The 19,860-nt window shown below is 42.5% G+C and overlaps 1 long non-coding RNA gene across 1 annotated transcript; it reads right to left on the reverse strand.

Annotated features, from left to right (window-relative positions):
- Window positions 1-17,703: 17,703 nt before the first annotated feature.
- Window positions 17,704-18,927, reverse strand: LOC114881777. The gene is made up of 4 exons (XR_003790327.2): window positions 18,568-18,927; window positions 18,276-18,454; window positions 17,984-18,162; window positions 17,704-17,870 (listed from the first exon to the last, which is right to left on the reverse strand). It is a non-coding gene; the product is annotated as an uncharacterized LOC114881777 (long non-coding RNA).
- Between the last annotated feature and the right edge of the window lie 933 nt (window positions 18,928-19,860).

Raw genomic sequence — 19,860 nt, forward strand, 5'->3', positions numbered from 1 at the left:
TTTTTACCGGTTCATTTAAACTTACATCAAATGTATTTAACAACTCTCTAATGTATTTTAATTCACTTACTACTTCTGATAGCGCTACATATTCCGCATAAGTCGAAGCTTTTGTCACATACTTTTGCTTTCTCGACCTCCAGTCGATTACATTCCCATATAGTCTGATTACGTATCCAGACGTAGATTTCCTATCCAAGTTATCACCTGCCCAATCAGCATCTACGTAACTATCTATAATTGCACAATTCTTATTCTTATCATAACATAATTTTAAATCTCTTGTTAAGTATAAATATTTAAGTATTCGTAAAGCATACTTAAAATGTGTTTCGCTGTAACAATTTTGATATCTGCTTAAGTAATTCACACTGTGACTCACATCAGGCCTGAACTTATATATAACAAAGCACCAATTAAGTTTCTATATTTAATGTCTACCTCACATACTTCAGCCTTTTCAATTTTTAAATTTGTTTCCATGGGTATATTATATAATGTACTGTTTAATATTCTATATTTAGCTGCTAAAGCCTCAATATACTTCTTTTGACTTAGTTTCATTTCATTTTTATGACAATCATGATCTACGTCAATTCCAAGATATTCTCTTATTTCACCTAAATCCTTCATCTTAAATCTATCTGACAAAAGCTTCTTAACATGTTGTATTCTTTCCTTATTTTTACTACAAATTAATAAATCATCTACATAGATTAGTAAATAGATAACACCTTTATCCTTTCCTTTTTTATATAAACAAAAATCTACATTACTTCTTTCAAAACCTTGCTCTATCATATACTCATCAAAGCACTCATACCAATCTCTAGGACTTTCTCTTAACCCATATAATGCTTTCATTAATTTATACACCCTACTTGTACCGTCATCATAGCCTTTGGGTTGCTTGACATATACCTCCGAGTTAATCTTGCCATTTAAAAAGACAGTTTCAATATCCATTTGTTCAATTTTTAAAGCATTTTGACAACAGTATGAAAACAAAATTTTTAACGTTTGGTTTTTCGCTACCGGAGCGTATTGTTACGTCTGCCGACGTCATGGCCTCTGGCTGTAATTGCCAAACTTCTAATATTCAATACAACAATCAATTTTCTCACTTAGCGAGCAAAAGCTCAAGATCTCTAATCAAAACCTTCACAATGGACGTCGATTCGACGGTGTACCTCCCCTAGGGGATTGGAGACAAGTTAGGCTCAGCAGCGTATCACGTACCACTTGCCGATCAAAGGTTCAAGTCGGGTCTACATTACCGACCCAAGATACAAGTTAAACGACGAAAGGTACAAGTCGTTTCTACATTACCGACCAAAGATATATGGCGGTTTGCTCTACATGAGGTACGATTCCTCCCTACATTACCGACCCAGGATAAATGTCGGTCTCTCTATACAATTCCGCCTAGATGGCGCACTAAACGCACACAAAGGTACGGCTTTCTCGCAAGTACTCGTTCGACCATTCGGTTCATATATATAGAAGTTCCAAGACTATACTTCCATGGCGTCTGGGGTAAGGGATCGTTGTCATAGCCCCACTGAAGAGTCTGGCAACGGTCCTAAGACGGAAACGCCTATCCCTCTCTCTCATTCACTATCTATCTTTTCAATCTCATGCCGCCCGGCATGCCGCCTCTCATCCGATGCTAATGGCGCACACCTGTGCAGCTAGTCGGATGACGTGACAAGAACCCCTTAATTATGATCTCGGATACTTTATCAATGGTGACAACAGCCATTACCGAATCGTGACGTAACAGTATATGTCGTCGGTTACATCTGTTTGTTGGAAACCTCTTACAACTAGTCTAGCCTTATACCTATTATCTGACTTTCTTGTATAAACCCACTTAACATCTAAAATCTTTTTTCCTTCCACTCTATCAATTAATTTCCATGTTTTATTTTTATTTATGCAATCTATTTCTTTATCCATCGCCTTCTTCCAATCTTTACTATCTTTACTACTTATCGCCTCCTCAAATGTACAAGGTGTATCTACTCTACAGTACCTTACGTAAATATTATGACTTTCATTTTCTGGATATCTTATAGGACTCCTTCTCTTACATGTAGACCTACGTGGATTTTTTGACTCTACCTTAATAGTGTCATCTTCCTTCACTTTACATTGTTGTTCTTTAGTTTCATCATCGATTTCAGAAGTATTATCAGTTAAATCATCATCTGTGCTAACATCGTTTTCTTCGCCATAATCATTTTCATAAAAATTAATACATTTTACATCTCTTTCTACAATGTCTACATGTATCGCAACTACTATTTTATTATTTATAAGTACCCTATAGCCTACATCGCTATATCCTAATAGAATGCTCATGTCTGCCTTTTTATCCCAGTTGGAAAATCTTTTTTGTTCTGGTTTCCTTACAAAGACTTTACTACCATATAATCGTAAATGTTCAACATTTGGCTTTCTTCCAAAAAATATTTCGTAAGGAGTTTTCTTTTCTATTGTATTTGCTAACGTGCGGTTTTTCAAATATGTCGCCACGCATACAATTTCCGGCCAAAATCGTTTATCTACTCGCGCTTCTGCTAATAAACAACGCGCCATATCCATTATTGTCCTATTAAATCGCTCCGCTGTACCGTTCAATTCATGCACATACGCTAGACAATTATTCATAATTATACCTTTTTCTTTGGCGAATTTATAAAAACGATTATTCACGTATTCTTTCCCGTTATCGCATCTCAATATTTTTACTTTCTTCCCGGTTAAATTTTCGCTTTCATTTACAAACCGAACTAAGCAATCAAACACTTCATCTTACATTTTATGCAATAGACCTTAGCTACTTTGCTATAATCATCAATAAAAGAGACAAAATATCTTTCTCCTCTAAAACTGGCCGTTCTAAAACTACCGCACACGTCAGTATGAACAATCTCTAAAATACTCTTTGCTCTAGTTCTGTTATTATTAAATGGTAAATTATGCATCTTGTTTTCTAGGCAAGTTTTGCATTTCATAAATTCCGATTCAAGCTCTTCTGGAACACCTGTCAACAACTGTTGTTTACATAATATATTTAGGTAACTGGAATTTACATGGCCTAGTATTCTATGCCATCTCTCTTTTTGACTCATACTATTGTTTCTCTCGGCATTATTTATAAAAGTCTCTTCATAATTCAATTTACTTTTCATTCTATAAGTTTTAGTTTCTTTGAATGCTACCGCTATTACTTTATTATTTTCATCAATAATTTTCGTCACGTTTCCTTTAGAAATAATAGTACATATTCTTATCAGTTAATTTCCTGTAGCTTATCAAATTTGCATTCATATCTTTTGCGTAAAATACATTACTCATATGTACTTCGTTTCGTTTACCAAACGCGTCAAAATAACTTACTACAGTTCCAATGTGCGTTGCTTTTATCGGCCTATTGTCTCCTAAATAAATATTTACAGGTTCTTTAAATTTAATATAATTCTTAAAATAATTATTATTATTAATTATGTGATCTGTACATCCGCTATCGAGTAACCACTCTATTTCATAATTACATGACCCGTTTATTTCGCTGCTGTGCGCCGCGTGCGTCAACGCTATCCATGCGCTCGCGCCTGAGTCGCTCCGCTCGCTCGTGTTGACTCCTTGTTGACTATGGCCACGAAAGCCTCCACGGAAGTTTCCACGGACGTTTCCACGGAAGCCTCCACGTCCTCTATAGTAGTTGCCCCTTCCGGTTCTGCCTCGGCTGCGACCACATGTTGAACCCCGGCCATGTTGCACCACTGTGTCCTGCTTGGCTGCCATCTTGACACTCTCTTGCCAAATGCCCGAATTTTCCACACTTCCAGCAGTCTTCTTTTTGACTCTTTTTTCCGCAAATACATTTGTCATTTTTTCACTATGTTCATCTTGATTCTTCATTTCAGCTAGCTTAATTTTGTTCCGCACATAATCAGCCGTTTGATCTTCTTTCTTTAAAGTATCTATCAAGTCTCCTATATAACTATATGATTCTGGCAACGAATTAAGCATGTAGTTCAATTTTTCTTTCTCACTCACTCTAGTGCCCGCGCCTTTCAACTCATTAATCGTTTTTTCAAAATCACTGAAAAATGACGCCGAATCACTATAACTATTTAGTCTCATTTTTTCCAGTCTATTCCTGCACACAATTTGTACAGCCGTTGATTCCTTCAAGTACATATCATCTAATTTTTTAATAATTTTGTAGGCTGTTTCTGCCTCACTAACTGTTGGAATAATATTATGATGTGTATACAAAAACGAATCTCTATGTTGAGGGACACTGACCATCAGACAAAGGCCTAGCTCTGCCACCAGAGTCGATAGGTTTCCAGCCGCACCAGACCTAAGGGTCTGGGGCAATAAACACATTGAAGGCCCGGGGCCGTTATTTTTCTTTCTGAAGGTGGGCGCTAGTTTTCTGCGTGCACTTTCAGGAGGTTTCATTCCTTGCTCGTTCACAGCACAGTAAAGACGTTCTTCCAAGCTTTTAAAATAAATATCGTATTTAATAGAAGTGCTGAGTTATTATTAAACTAATCCCATAATCCAATACTAACAAATTCTAACTGCTTATTTGAAATTGAACTATATATAAGATTTATGGCCTCCAAATCTTGCTCGTCCCAGTCATCTTTGTCTGTTGCATCCTTTTCCCTTGTTGTCACTATATCACATTTTTTAAGCTTCAAAAACATCATAATTCTCTTTTTCCACATACTGTAATCTTCTCCATCGAATACCGGAATCGTGATATCGCACTTCTCCATTTTGTCTTCCTTTTTTATTCTCGAACGCTCCTTCGTGTTCGGAATTCTTCCAAAGATGTCACACTATTTTTGCGACACTTTTCACGATACTTAATCACCCAAAAAAACCACTCTCCGCTACCATGAAAGGATTAAATAAACTGCTTATTTGTGTAATCTTCTAACAAGGGTTATATATATTTTTAACTCTATTACAAACATAATAGTAAATCGCATAGCGCGTAATGCTTTCTTTCTCCGTGTCTTTCTTTTGTCTAACGCCCGTGTCTCGTCCACCACGTCGTCTCTCCCCACGCGACACTCCCCATAGGAAGGAGAGGTGGCACTCCTTATGTCTGTCTCACAAAAAACTAGCTACAGTATTAATGTACCTTAATATCCCAACTGATACAAAATATGGATAAAATGGAATTTTCATTTTTACATTGTAAATATAGTTAACGTAGTCGAATTTTTATCGTACTTTTGAGAGACGCAGTCCTTAAATGTATATAATCAAGCAGATATAAAACTTCTACGTTTTTACTGGTAACGGTATTACAGTTGTAACGGGGTCGGTCGGTTCGGTGCACACGGCGTTGCGCACCGCGGTCGGTTTCCCCGTGCCAGGGTTCGCAAGGGAACAGGTCGGTAAATAACGAGGCAGTTTTAGATAGAAAAATATATACGTTTATTCAAATAATACTGAAGCTATGGTAGACTACGGTGTTACAGTGCGGCGGTCCTAGCCTCGCCGCGCTGGAAGTCGGGCGGTGTTCTCCGGCCTCGGATACTACAATCAAAATATCGTCTGGTGATTAGACGCGTGGAGCCATATTAAGCCGGGTATCCACCAGTATCAAACGCCCGTATCGTATCACCGTTCCGAACCCTTTTGAATAGGCAGACGTTGCCTCGTTGCATGCCACGGCGTGCTACGGCTCGGACAATAGTTCTTCGTGTCTTGAAATAAACTCCTATAGGCGAGAAGTTTCGATTTGCTGCATGCTGTTTCTTTAGTGTAATTATCCAAACCATATCGTGTTTGGTATCATTTTAATCAGAAAAACGTCACAAATATCTTGGTAACAGTTTTTTAAGAAAAAAATGAAAAATAACAAAGTTCAGTCGTTGCATTAGTATTATCTCACTGATGTATCCAATTCCAAATCATATTATCTCGTGCCTCAAGTGTCATGTTTCCACTTGACATAGCATTTCGGGCCTTCGCCTGGGTATGTTGTTTTTACGTTTCAAGTGGTTTCCGAACCAATCCTTTGAACGACAAGAAACCGACAATTTTCGGATCGGCCCGTTCCTTCGCCTCCGTATCACAGACCAATAGAACTTTCGATACTCGGCAACGGAAAAATCTCTGGAAAATTAACATTGTCCTTTTTCAATAATCACACAGGTGATTATTAACATTGCTCTTTTATGTACAGCGTAGCACCGAAGATAATTGATCTGTTTAAATATATTTAGACGATAAAATTTGTCTAAATTAAATTAGATTAAATTCATAAATAATTTCATCGCTTTTGAAATGAATCCAATAATACCGCAAGATTTCAAATAAATTGAAACCCAAGGGACGGCACGAAACGCTATGTCAAGTACCAACGCATGAACCTTTCCTTCGATGCAACAGCAAAGAATCGACAAATTTTTCGGATGGATCTGTTGCCTCCGTTCCTTTGGAACGCCACGCAGCAAAACGAAACTCCTCGCCTGTAGTGGCCCAGTCCTATTGCCTAACCGTTTATATCAAGACACGAAGAACTATTGTCCGAGCCGTAGCACGCCGTGGCATGCAACGAGGCAACGTCTGCCTATTCAAAAGGGTTCGAAACGGTGATACGATACGGGCGTTTGATACTGGTGGATACCCGGCTTTACGAGCTAAACGGACGCACGCTGGTGTACGCGGAGCGCGAACGCGAACAAATCTAGCGAAAGCGCCGAGACACTGTCGAGTGCCGAGAAAGTCAGGAAAAGTCTTTTATTCAATCGCGCTGCGGTGTTTCGCGCTGCGGTGGAGTTGTTGCCCGTTTGCCTCACGCGGCTCGTCTTCTCGTACGCCGCACAGTGGGACAAAACGGCTTTCGGCGATCAAAAGTCGATTTTCGTGAATTCGAAAATTGAAAAACTAATTACATACATCGATAGAGAATAAACTGTAGTTTAACGAAGTGTAATCCGTTTTTTTCATATTTCCTTCCGTTTTGCCGTGGTTCGCACTCAAAGTCAGTAGAAATTCGTCAAGACCAAACGCTGATAATATTACCCATAACTTCAATGTACAATTCTAGTAAATTTTACTCAGAAAGATAAAATTCAAATGAATTACAAAGTTTACTAGACTAGTATAGATTCTATTCAGTGCATATAATAAGGTAAAATGTTAACAACTTTTTAAATAATAGGATCTGATTGAAACGAAATACATTTAACTAAAATCTCAACTTTGCGTTTGATTTAAAAAAAAATGGCACACTTGTGCAGGGCGTGATTATTACTGTAGTAAAGAGTGAACCTTCCTCTATCAGAATCAGAAAAAAACGGCTGCCCCAACCTGCCACTGCTCAAAAAAATGGCGATTGAAATAAATTACCCCAATCTTGGCCGCAGCGCACGATGATGGATAAGCAGTACCAGATACGATTATTATTCAGTTAACTGCATTCGACGTGTATATTGTCATCCAAAACTTTATTTCGGCCTTGCAATATGCCATAATAAATTTTCATAATTGTCGAAACTATTTTCACGAATGATTTGGTATAGATCATAATAAATATAAATAAATATATTATAATAACACATGTCTTGTCATTTTTTAATTATTAAATCCGTTTTTATTATAGTTATTAACAGTTTTGAGTCAAATTTTTGTTAAATGACATAAAATATGTCTAACAAGTGAAGGATATTGAACGCGTTACACTTTATACGTGAATATTTTGACACCCTGTAGTTCAATATGATTTATATTGGTACAACTTAAGTACCATAATATAGGCAAAAACTTCCCAAAATTTCATTACAATATTTCCAATAGAACCGAAGCTATAGATTTTTGATCGCCAAAAGCCGTTTTGTCCCACTGTGCGCCGAGGTAGAACCGAGCAGCGAACGAGACGACGACCAATCCTGGCCATCCTGGGTAGTGCTGCGAAGCTGGACGGAATCGGCTGCCAAAGGCAGAATACGGTGCCGTGTAGACTATCGTTCGGATTCCCCGCGGAAGCACCAGCAGAGATTATGAACGCGCACTAGCTTGGTCACCCCGGGTTAACCACGGGACTGACGAGGCTAGGCGCCTACGACCGCTGGACCTATAGGAGCTGCCAGCTCGTAGCGTAGTGCAATGCTACGGCCCGTTGGCCAGAGATCTCTTCGCCAGAGATCTCTTCGGGCCGAAGCCCCGAGGCAACTCATCGATCATCGCATCGACCGGTCCTACTTATAGTCTAATCGCACGGGAGTGGGGATGCCGCCGTGGTGGGGCCCGCGATGCGCGACGCCGATCCGCGGCTGTCGTCGCACAGTGAACCTAACAACTTTGTTTTGGGTAAGGTCAAAATTACCGTCGCAGGTATAAGAATCAGCCGGCGGTGATCGTTGAAGGTTTCCGTCGCGGTCGCAAGGTTTTTATTGAGAGGGGCTATTACACCCGAATTGTTTCAAATTTTTGGCAACTGAAACCAACGTGTTCCACGTTTACAAAGATATGAGGGCTCTGAAAACAGCTGGTGTTTCTCATTGGTTCCTGCAATTTTCTGAAAAGCTGAAAATAATGAAATTATTACTTTATACAATGTAATGATTGCAATAATAATACTCGACTAGAAAATGATTAAAATATAAATGTTCCTGACACCACGTTTTACAAATTATAACTGATGTATTCGTGAAACAAAATTCTACGGGGTTTTCGAATTTTCCTGGCCGGCTGATTCAATATTATTAGTTTAGTTTAATTCTACATTTTTATTACAATTAATTATTTTATTCTATCGAACTGTACAATTTCTGTTTGTATTTATTCTTTTATTCGCTCAGGGCGCTACGTGGTACGGCTTCTGTTCCTGAAGGTTACACCCGAAGACACCGGGGTGCCTCGACGTGCCGCTGTACAGCGACTTTTGGCCGCCGAGCGAAGATGGGAAAAGAACTCCTTTTTGCAGACATCCTATACGGACTTCATGGATGAGTATCTGTGCCTGGGACACATGGAACCAGCCTCCAAGTGGGGTTGCCAGCGCCAATTACCTGCCTCACCATGCAGTCTAGAAAACCATCGGATAAGGGAATAAAAAGATTCGGGTTGTTTTTGACGGATCTTATGTTTCAGGCAACTGACCTTCGCTGAACCAGGCTCTAGCGGCAGGACCACGACTGCAGTCCGACCTCTGGCTGGTGCTCACTCGGTGGAGGTTCCCATGATGCATATTCTCTACGGACATAGTAAAGATGTTCCGACAAATATCGGTTCATCCTGACGATAGGGATTGGCAACGCATACTGTGGAGAGATGAGGCTGACAACGAAGTCCGAGACTTTCGTTTAACCACGGTCACTTACGGGACAACTTCAGCTCCTTACCTTGTACTGCGAGTTCTACAACAGCTGGCAGATGATGAGGATCAACGCTTCCCGTTGGGCACCGCCATATTCCGTCGAAATGCCTATGTGGACGACTTGTTGGCTGGGGCCGACGATCCTGCCAACGCTGAGGAGGCTCGACATCAGTTAATTGGCATCCTCGTGGCGGGCAGGTTCTCCTTTGGATGTTGAGCTACACGTCCCCAGGAGAACCTAGTAGGAGGGATCATAAATTCCTGCAGGCGAGTACAGACACGGAGACGCTAATTTTGACTTGGAATGCGGTGGCATACACGCTTACCGTTACCTCTGCCAGAGCGGACAACACGCCTACAATTCGAATTTGGACGAAATGACTAGTTCTCTCTCACACAGCTCGGCTCTTTGATCCCCTTGGATGGGTCTCCCCAATTCTCATTCGCGCCAAAACACTCCTGCAGAATCTCTGGTTGTCAGGAGCAGACTGGGACGAGCCGCTTTCAGACCGCTTGGAGGAGCACTGGCTCCAATTCCGACAAGATCTGGAAGAGGTAAAGACGATTTCATTACCACGTTGGGTCAGTTACAGGGACGCGATGCAGGATCACATCGAGCTGCATGGCTTTTGCGACGCCTCCGAATGAGCATACGCCGCTGCAGTCTACGTGCGCTTACCAAGTTCCTCCACCATTGCGAATGTTCAGCTCCACATCGCGAGAACGAAGCTCGCTCCAATCAAGCTCTGCAGATTCGTCGCTAGACGAGGACGCTATGCTCACCTTTTGAGCGATAACGTGACAAACTTTCGGGGTGCAGATGCTCAACTGAAATCCATGCTTAAACGAGCGTCTGAATTTTACAGGGAGGTTGCTGAGCCAATCGCCAGTGAAGGGACGAATTGGGATTTCATTCCACCATACTCACCTCACTTTGGCGGCCTAGGGGCGGCGGCTGTGAAATCCGCGAAAAGGCACCTTCTTCGGTCAGTGGAGAATCACAGGCTGACCTTTGAAGTGCTAACGACGCTACTTTGCCAGGTGGAAGCGTGTCTAAACTCACGACCGTTATCACCACTCACGGACGACTCCAAAGACTTCTCCGTACTTACACCGAATAACCTGATTACGGGTTGCTCACTGTCGACGATTCCGGAATCATCGGAAAATTTAAATTTCGACAGAGGACACAACAGGCCGGCCCTCGTGCGAAAGTTAATTGAGCATCTTTGGCGTAGATGGAGCAAAGAGTACCTACGTCAATTGCAACACCTCCCGACGTTGCGGAAGGCACGTCCTAACCTCCAACCCGGCACGCTCGTGTTGCTCAAGGTGGACGCTATACCTCCGACTAATTGTAAGTGGCCAATGGTTCGCGTCGTGAAAGTCCACGATGGAAAGGACGGAATAACACGTATGGCGACCGTCCGGACAGCGGCCAGGTTAATCACACGCGCAATCATTCGGCTGATTCCACTCGTGATGCCGAACGAAGCGGAAAGTCTCCCGACGACTAAGAAGCCGTCTCGTGATACGTCTGTCACGAACTAACAATCGCCGATTCTTGGAAGCCGTCCCGTCAACGAGGCGGGCGGCATGTTAGAGATTTTCACACCTTTATTAATATTATTTTCTGTTACACTATTACTTTAGTTTAATTCTACATTTTTGTTAAAATTAATTAGTTTATTCTATCGAACTGTACAATTTCTGTTTGTATGTACCATATTCTCTTATTCGTTTGAAAAATAAACTATAACCGACGAGCGAGCTTGGTTCGCGGTTCCCCACCTCTCGTCCCTCTCTTCACAGGTTTCCCCGGGTGGATCGAGTAGCTCGGCACCTGTTGGGGGGCGAGCCGAGACGGCGAAAGATATATATATATATATATATCGATTCCGGGAATCCTCGCTCTCTCTTAGTTGGCATTTGATGAAAAGAAAACACGGTCTCATTACAACACGTTTCTTCACCGAATTCTGTTGCGGATTAAAACCGTCTACGAATCTCGCGTGCACCGTTTAAAGGAATTCCCCGAAAACGGCTTAAATACCAGTTCACGATCGCGTCGAATTGCTTCACGCTCCAATGAGCAGCGTTTAAAAGGAAACTCGTCTTAATTCCGCAAATCTTTCGAGGAAAATTCGAAGTTTCAAAACACGAGTGTATCGCCGTGGTCTGAGATACTCGACCCATAATTGGACAATCTCCAGGAGTGCAGCCGTGTGCTGTGCAGGACCACCACTAACCGCATGTATCTTCCAAGGTCGAGTCGTAGCTACGCGCCGCGAGTCTAGTGTCGTATCCGATCCGCGACAGTAAGCGAAAGACGAGACCTAAAGTGTGAGTGGTCAACGAGTGTGATACGAGGATATACGAGCTACACCCGAAAACAACGAAAGGTATGTAATAAAAGAACCAGAATATATACATTTGAACATCTGTACACGTGTATTCAGATCATTGCACCCCCGTCCTGTATCCTATATCACTCGCAAGGCAGGTCAAAGTGCACTTTAGCGCTTTAATTGGCAGAACCCGTATATCATAGTATTAGTAGAAGAACCACCCATAAGGTGGGACGTAACAATGTGCCCAGCAAATAAGGACTAGGCGGTAAGCCACCAAGGACGAGTTAGGCGTGAGGAGGAGGCGGAATACCCCGCCCTCCTTCTGCAAATGGTGTTTCTCTGAAGAAAACAAACAAACCGTTTTTTTTTTTCGTGAGGGAAATCTTCCAAAGACGCCCGCCGCCCCCCTGCGGAGGGGCCGGGGGGAGTTTCGGATTTTTACCGGCGAAAACACCCACGGTGACCCGCACTAGGCGTTAACAAGGGCCCCGGGACTTCTAACGAACAACACCGGGACCCAACCACCCTTGGGGCATAGCGCCCCATCACGGGGGAAGGTCTAACCTTTGACCCTCCCCCTTAGTGCCATCTCCGTCGACGCCGGGGGTCCGGACGCCCCAGCCCCAGCCACCTGCGGCCCAGCGACTCCACAAGAAGCCGCCGATCTGCGATGGGGGAGAGGGGCAACCCCCCCCCCCCCCCGTCCTATCTCCCTGGGGGAGGCCGAAGCCTCTCCCCACTATATCTAACTAACTTCGGGGGGAAGCCGAAGCTCCCCCCCATCCCATGACCCTGCAGGAGGCCGAACTCTCCCCCTACTACATCTACCTTCGGGACCCCCCCGCCCCTTGACGTATTTGCGCTCCCCCTACGTGCCAACTCCGCCGACGCCGGGGACCCAGCCCCGGCAAGTCCCTCTCCCCCCATTCCATTTTGGGGGCGGTGGGCAGGATTATCAGGGCCCACGGTCCCGTGCTCCTCAGCTTACTGTGCCGTCTCCTGCGGGCGGGGTCGGCTCTACCCGACCCCGCTCCGCCTCCTCCTTCAAGGCGATGACCTCCTCACAGAAGGAGGTCATCGCTCTCCACTGATCCTCGCCGGCGAGCATGTTTCTCACAACGCTCGCCGGCGAGAGATCCACTCCCAACTCGCACTGCAGGGCGTGACGGGCCCGCGCAAACACTGGACAGTGTTCCAGTGTGTGTTGCGCGGAGTCCAGCCCCGCCCCGCAGTGATGGCATATAGCCGTTGCCTCGCTACCAATCCGGCACAGGAAGTCACCGAAGCAACCATGCCCGGTGAGCACCTGTGTGGTCCGGAAGGTGATCCGACCAAAGCCGCGGTTCCGCCATTTTTTGATGACCGGCAGGACCGCCCCGACCGCTCGCTGGCCGGCGGCGCCACTCGCGATTATCTCGCGACGCCACCGGTCCAGGGCATCTTGTCGGGCCTGTCACCTCCATTCCCGTTCGACCGTCTGCTCTGGCGGGTCTTCTCCAGCCTGGTGGAGGCCGCGCAAGCGCCAGAAAATCGTGGCGCAGGCCTCCGTCTCGTACTTGAAAGGTGCGAGACCCGCCAGAGTCATCGCCGCCGCATGGGAGATCGTGCGGTATCTCCTCGCGACCCTGATGGTCAACCTTCTTTCCACTTGCCGCAGCCAAGCTATGCACCGGCGAGACGCCATCAGGGCTCCGCCCCATATGGGTGACCCATATAGGGCCACGCTCCGCATGATTCCCGTATAAAGGCGGCGAACCTTCTCGCGCGGCCCCCTCGATATTGGGCAGCACCCGCCCAATGGCATTTGCTACCCCGACGGTCGAAATGCCTTTCAAAGTGCCAGTGACTGTCCAGGTGGAAGCCAAGATACTTGAACCCTTCACCCACCTGGACCCTGGTGTCACCTACCCGGATCCAAGACTGGGGCGGTAGTGCAACCCCACACCGAGGCGAGTAAAACCACATCGCATCGCTCTTGTGGAGCGCTATCTCCAGACGCAGTCTGCAGATGGCGGCTGCGACGGCAGCCACTCCAATCTCCGCAAGTCGACTGGCCCTGCTGCAGTCTCGGTTGGTGGCAAACATGTACGTGTCGTCTGCAAAACACGCGATACTTACACCGTCCGGGACCACGACCCGCAGAGCCCCGATCATCCGTCTCAGTACTGGGGGCACTTCGTGTTCATCGAGTGCGCCCATTATCGCCCCATGGGACAGGGTGTTAAAAGCGTTCACTATGTCGAGTGAAACTCCTAAGCCTACCCCGCATTGGGACGTGGCCGAGTCGCAATTGGGAGCGCAGCGAATCGATCGCAACGATGGTGCTGCGCCCCCGTCTAAAGCCATACTGCGACTCGGCCAGATCAGGGCCTATCCGGGATAGGTGCTCGGCGACGCGGTTAGCTATAACGCTTTCTAAAAGCTTCCCGACCTCGTCAAGCAAAACTATGGGTCGGTACGCGGAGGGACTCTCTGCGGGCCGTCCTTCCTTTCTCAGCAGGACCAGTCGTCCAACCTTCCATTCACGGGGAAATACCCCCTCCTTAAGACAGGCGCTGAAGAGGCGCCTCAATCGCGGTCCAAGGACGCGCAGGGCCAATACCCAGGCTCGTCCGGGGACGCCGTCGGGGCTCGGAGCAGTGTTCTGAGCCCCCATGCATCTAATGGCCTCGGCCAGCTCCCCCTCCGTGACCCCCATGTCACCAGGGATGGCCACCGTCGTCACGAGGGAACAACGTGTCCACCACTTGACCTAAGAACTCGGGGTCGAGGTTCTCCGTCACGGGGGGCGCCCAAGGCCTTAGTTTGCCCATCGCCCACATATAAGGGCGCCTCCACGGATCGTCGTCGAGAGAGCCGAGCAGCTCTTGCCACGCCCGTGATTTGGCCTCTCTGATGGCCAGCTGCAGGGCTACAGCTAACACTCTGTAGCACCTGTACAGCTCATCCTCCCCCGTTGGGTCGCGGTTCCTTCTCCGATGAGCCCTTTGCCACTGGCGTATAATATATTTCCAAAAAAAAAAGATTGAGTCTGAGAGGACTCGAACCGACGAAAAGTTTCTATTCCACTGCATGTAAAAACATTGAACAGTGTATATACTATGTATTTGATAAATAACAGACGAAAATTCGCCGAATACGTAACTCTAACACGCAAAAAACAGTGAAAAAATCGGTTTTTAATTTTTTTAACTATGGCGCACCTCTCCCAAAAATCTGAAAAAAATTGAGGATGATAGTATCAATAATCTACACCTATAAAAAAACTATGATCGTAGGACCTCATCTCCTTCAATATAATATCGCCATTTTTCAGGATTTTTTGACGTTTTTGATTTTTCACGACTTCAGTTTTCAATCTAAAAATCTGAAAAAATTTTGTAATATGTGTCTCACAAATAGAAATGTCTCTGATTTTGTTCAGAATTTTCGAATGTCATTAAATAGGAGAAATTGGCCAAAAACCTTGCGATCACATTTTTACCCGTAACTACCCTCCCAGATGAGATACAGGGTTGAAACTTGGCACAGACTGGTTTCTTTTTATCACCTATCGAATGGTTCATAGCAAGTCGAATTTGGTTTGAGGGCACTTTTGACCATCTTATCCGGCTATACCCTTTGTCATTAAATTATAGCTCATAAATGGAAAGAGGAAATCATAACAAATTATATATACACATGCTTTTGTTAATTAAGAAATAAACAAAATAAGATGATAAAATTAGTGATTAGTATAATAGCACAGCCGACTCTAGTACTAGCCATGCTGAACAACGTGGCAACACCGCTCACGTGACAATCGGGAGTCCTATTTTCAAAAACAGAGTCTTGTGCTCGGAATTGTAATTACCGTCTTTGTTAATTAAAAGCTGTAGTAATATACGCTATTTTGTATTAATTATGTATAAACAATACATAAACGTTGCAACTATGGCAAGTAGAAGTGATGTGGTAGTATAAAATTGTTATAAATGTGATATAAATTTTGTGTACTCAAGAAAATTTAGGTATGAAGCAAAATGAAACCATCTTTGGATCAAATTGAAACATTTAAGAATTGATAAACGTGTATATAAGTGAATAAAAACCTTGAAACAAGTGAAATTATTGGAACGAAACCAAAGAGGTTATGTGAAGTCCAGAGAGTAGCCGAGAGTCTGACGACGTTGATTGGCTGGGAGTCTGGGAGTCCGGCAGGCAGATAGAGTAGGGTAGATGTTGATATATTCGGACCGGACTCCCGCGGTGTTGCCATTTTTACTTCAGCACGGCTAGTACTAGAGTCGGCTGTGATAATAGTTAAAAATAGTGTATATATAATAAGTTTCTTAGTTAGTAAGGAAAAATGTAGTCGAACCACACTGTATCAACGTCAGGTGTAAGAACCCAGTCATTCTTTTGTAGGTTTAGACACTAAAGTACAAGTAATAAAGAATAACAATACAAATTAATTACTGTTTCATTCAGTGATAAATGAAATATAATTAAACATTTTCTTAAACATTGCATGATAGTCAGTAATCAGTTAATAATTACACAGACAAGATACACGCATTATTGTATTGTAACCGTGCTCTTTACCAAGGGCACGCTATCGTGGGAGAAAGAAGGGGAACGAAATAAAGAGGACGCGCTCAGATTGTCAGAGAGGAAGATTCACAAAGTTTACTCTCGTTCCTTCATACGACGTGGGTCGGATACACACGATCGCGGATTGCCTCGTTTGTAATCATTACTCTAACAGATAACGCAAATGCTTAACGGCACGGTTGACCTTTGATTCCAGCGTGCGACCCGTACATAATCAGAACGCGACTTTCTTCTCACACACACGTACACGCACGCTATCAATCACGCAAAACCTGCCGTCGAGTTCTTTACTCTACCTGAAACGATTTATTTGAACGCGGGCACCGACTCCCTCACACGTCGCATGGCTCGCGTGGTTAGTCTCTCTTTTCTCGCGAATTCCCAAGAGTTCGGTGGATACGAGGAACTAACGACGGTCGCTCATGGGCGCGGAAGCAATCTAGAAAGCAAGACCAACGCACGATGTTTCGTAGCGGCTGATCAGCTTGCCTTGAGTGCGGAGATTCCAGTGAATTTGCAAGAGCTGAAGATGCGTGTATTCGCATTTGAGTCTCGACGACAAGTGCTCGTTCCGCCGATCGGCAGGCACCTCGCTCGGTGCTCTAGGCAGCGAAGGGGACTCTTACGCTTGCGCGATTCGTACCGTGACATAATAGTGGGGCCGGCTCTACGGGCCCCTACACTATGTGACGTATCGATGGCCTAATCGATCGGTTACAGTATATGAATGAAATATTAAAAGCATCTCATAAACCTGCAAATAAAAAACACTTTGTAAGAAAAACTATAGAAATATAGCGTAGTCAGTTAAATAAGATTTATACTTTGCAAGTAAGTTTATTTAATGTAAATGAGTGCTCCTATATTTATTGAATAAAGTGCATTATATGTTCATTGTCATGTCTCCAATGTCTCTAAAGAAATAAACCTTAAACACTACATTTTTATTAATGTGCTACAGAAATATGTATACATTGTCTGTTGAATAAATATGTTTACTATAAATAATAATTGACAACCTTGTACAGTTGATAGTGCTACTAAAATCTCATAAATTGAATAGTACTTCTATAAATTTTCTGTTCCTTTTGCTATCACTGTGAGATAATCACAAGCAATCGAAATAATACTTTCTTTTTATTAACGGTAACACTTATTCCACATTTGATTTTTTAATAGTGTGTACTAATAAGAAACTGATTCAAATGAACGTTCGAGCTAACAAATGTGCACATTAACCGCATTACTTATAAACTTAGCACATCCGTTCAAGCTTAAAAATGTGGTGTAATTTATTATTAATTTATAACATCAGAATGAACTAATTAATAGGATAGGTTAGGTATAATATCCAACAGATTTAAACATTATTTTTATTTAGTGTTATACCTTTATTTTCATTTTTTAAATATGCATAAAGAATTTGAACTATCCGTAGTACGTTTTTATTAACATACTGCAACAAATGCATACATTGTCCTTAATTTCTTTAATGGATCTATTCAACTTTTCTACTCCATAATTTTTTGGTTGTAATTTCCTCATCAATGTCTGAATAAATGCTGAAAATAAAGAAAAAGAAATCATATTATTATATATTGATACATTGTCCTCAAAAACATTAATTTGAAATAAAGAATGTATTGAAGAAAATATGGTTTAATATTTCTTTTACCTTAAACATATTTCCACATATATCATGCGAGAAAGTAATTGCATCTATTTTCAGAATATGTCTTTGTTATTTGTCCTAATATTTCATTCCACGCTGTTCAATTTCTGTAATGTAACTATTCAACTTTTCTGCTCCATAATTTTTTGGTTGTAATTTCCTCATCAATGTCTGAATAAATGCTGAAAATATAGAAAAAGAAATGATATTATTACATATTGATACATTGTACTCAACAAAATTAATTTGAAATAAAGGATGTATTGAAGAAAATATGGTTTAATATTTCTTTTACCTTAAACATATTTCCAGATATATTCTGCGAGATAGTAATTCCATCTATTTTCAGAATACGTCTTTGTTATTTGTCCTAATATTTTATTCCACACTGTTCAATTTCTGTGATGGATCTATTCAACTTTCCTACCCCATAATTTTTTGGTTGTAATTTCCTCATCAATGTCAGAATAGATACTGAAAATATAGAAACAGAAATCATATTATTATATATTGATACATTGTACTCAACAACATTAATTTGGAATAAAGAATGTATTGAAGAAAATAAGATTTAATATTTCTATTACCTTAAACATACTTCCAGATATATCATGCGAGAAAGTAATTGCATGTATTTTCAGAATACGTCTTTGTTATTTGTCCTAATATTTCATTTCAGGGTTAGTAGAATTAATTATACAATGCATCTAACAGTTACTTGTTTTCAAATGCCTATCATGTGCTAATCCATGCAAAATGAAAGTAATGGCATGAATTTGCATGTATTGTATATAATTTGATAATGGTCGCATTAAACCAGTTTACTTGTATAGTATTTTACGTATTACAAATATTAGACGTATACTTACATGATTAACGTAGCAAACAAGTTTAATAATTTCCACATAACAGTTTTGGGTAATTATTGAGATTAGGTTACACCTCACCGATTTTAATGAAATTTAAATATGTTGTAAAATTACATATTTTAAACAACTTTTTCCTATACATATAACCGCCACTCGGCCATAGTTTTCGAGATATTTTCGAAAAACTGTTGAAACTAACACATTGAATTCTGGCCATCCGTGTGTGTCCGTGACAACGTACGCATTAGTATGGGATCACCGCTTTTCTACTGTTTTTGCAGGCAGCAGCACGGCAGCAGCAGAACATCAATATATATACAGGGTCTACCATTTATCTCGCAACCCATGCGCGCGCAAATTGATGAAAATGGCAACAGCGCTAAAATTCGAGAGATGTAAAAACCGTACAGTTAAGATGGTAATCAACTGAACTGTGGTCCGAGATTCGATTCAGGATACAAGTACATTGGGTTTCATCGAACTTGTCGCGGCGTGTGACTCTAACGCATATTCACGACGGCAGTCAATTGGCTGCAATCCCTCCTTCACGTGCCCCTCGCCAATCGGCTCTCCGGCGTGAATATGTGTTAGTTTCACACGCCGCGACAAGTTCGATGAAACTCGGTGTACTCGTATCCCGAATCAATTACCAACTTAACTGTACGGATTTTTACATATCTAGAATTTTTGCGCTGTTGCCATTTTCATCAATTTGCGCGTGCATGGGTTGCGAGATAAATGGTAGACTCTGTATATATATATAAATATATATCAATATGTATATATATCTTCTTCTTTTCCTTTTATTTTCAAGTAACATTTGTTGGTATTTGACAACGGCGAAATCTGTTAGCGGGACATAGTCCCTCACACAGATCTGTCCTCCGTTTCATTTATACGACAATTTATTAACGATTGTGTCAACCTCCTTACAATCACACGCTCAAGACGTGGAAATATTCCTGTGAGTCACTGCCTCCTGGATTATATTTTCCAATGATCTCTAAATCT

Source organism: Osmia bicornis, chromosome 4, assembly GCF_907164935.1.
Source record: "Osmia bicornis bicornis chromosome 4, iOsmBic2.1, whole genome shotgun sequence".
NCBI lineage: Eukaryota > Metazoa > Arthropoda > Insecta > Hymenoptera > Megachilidae > Osmia > Osmia bicornis.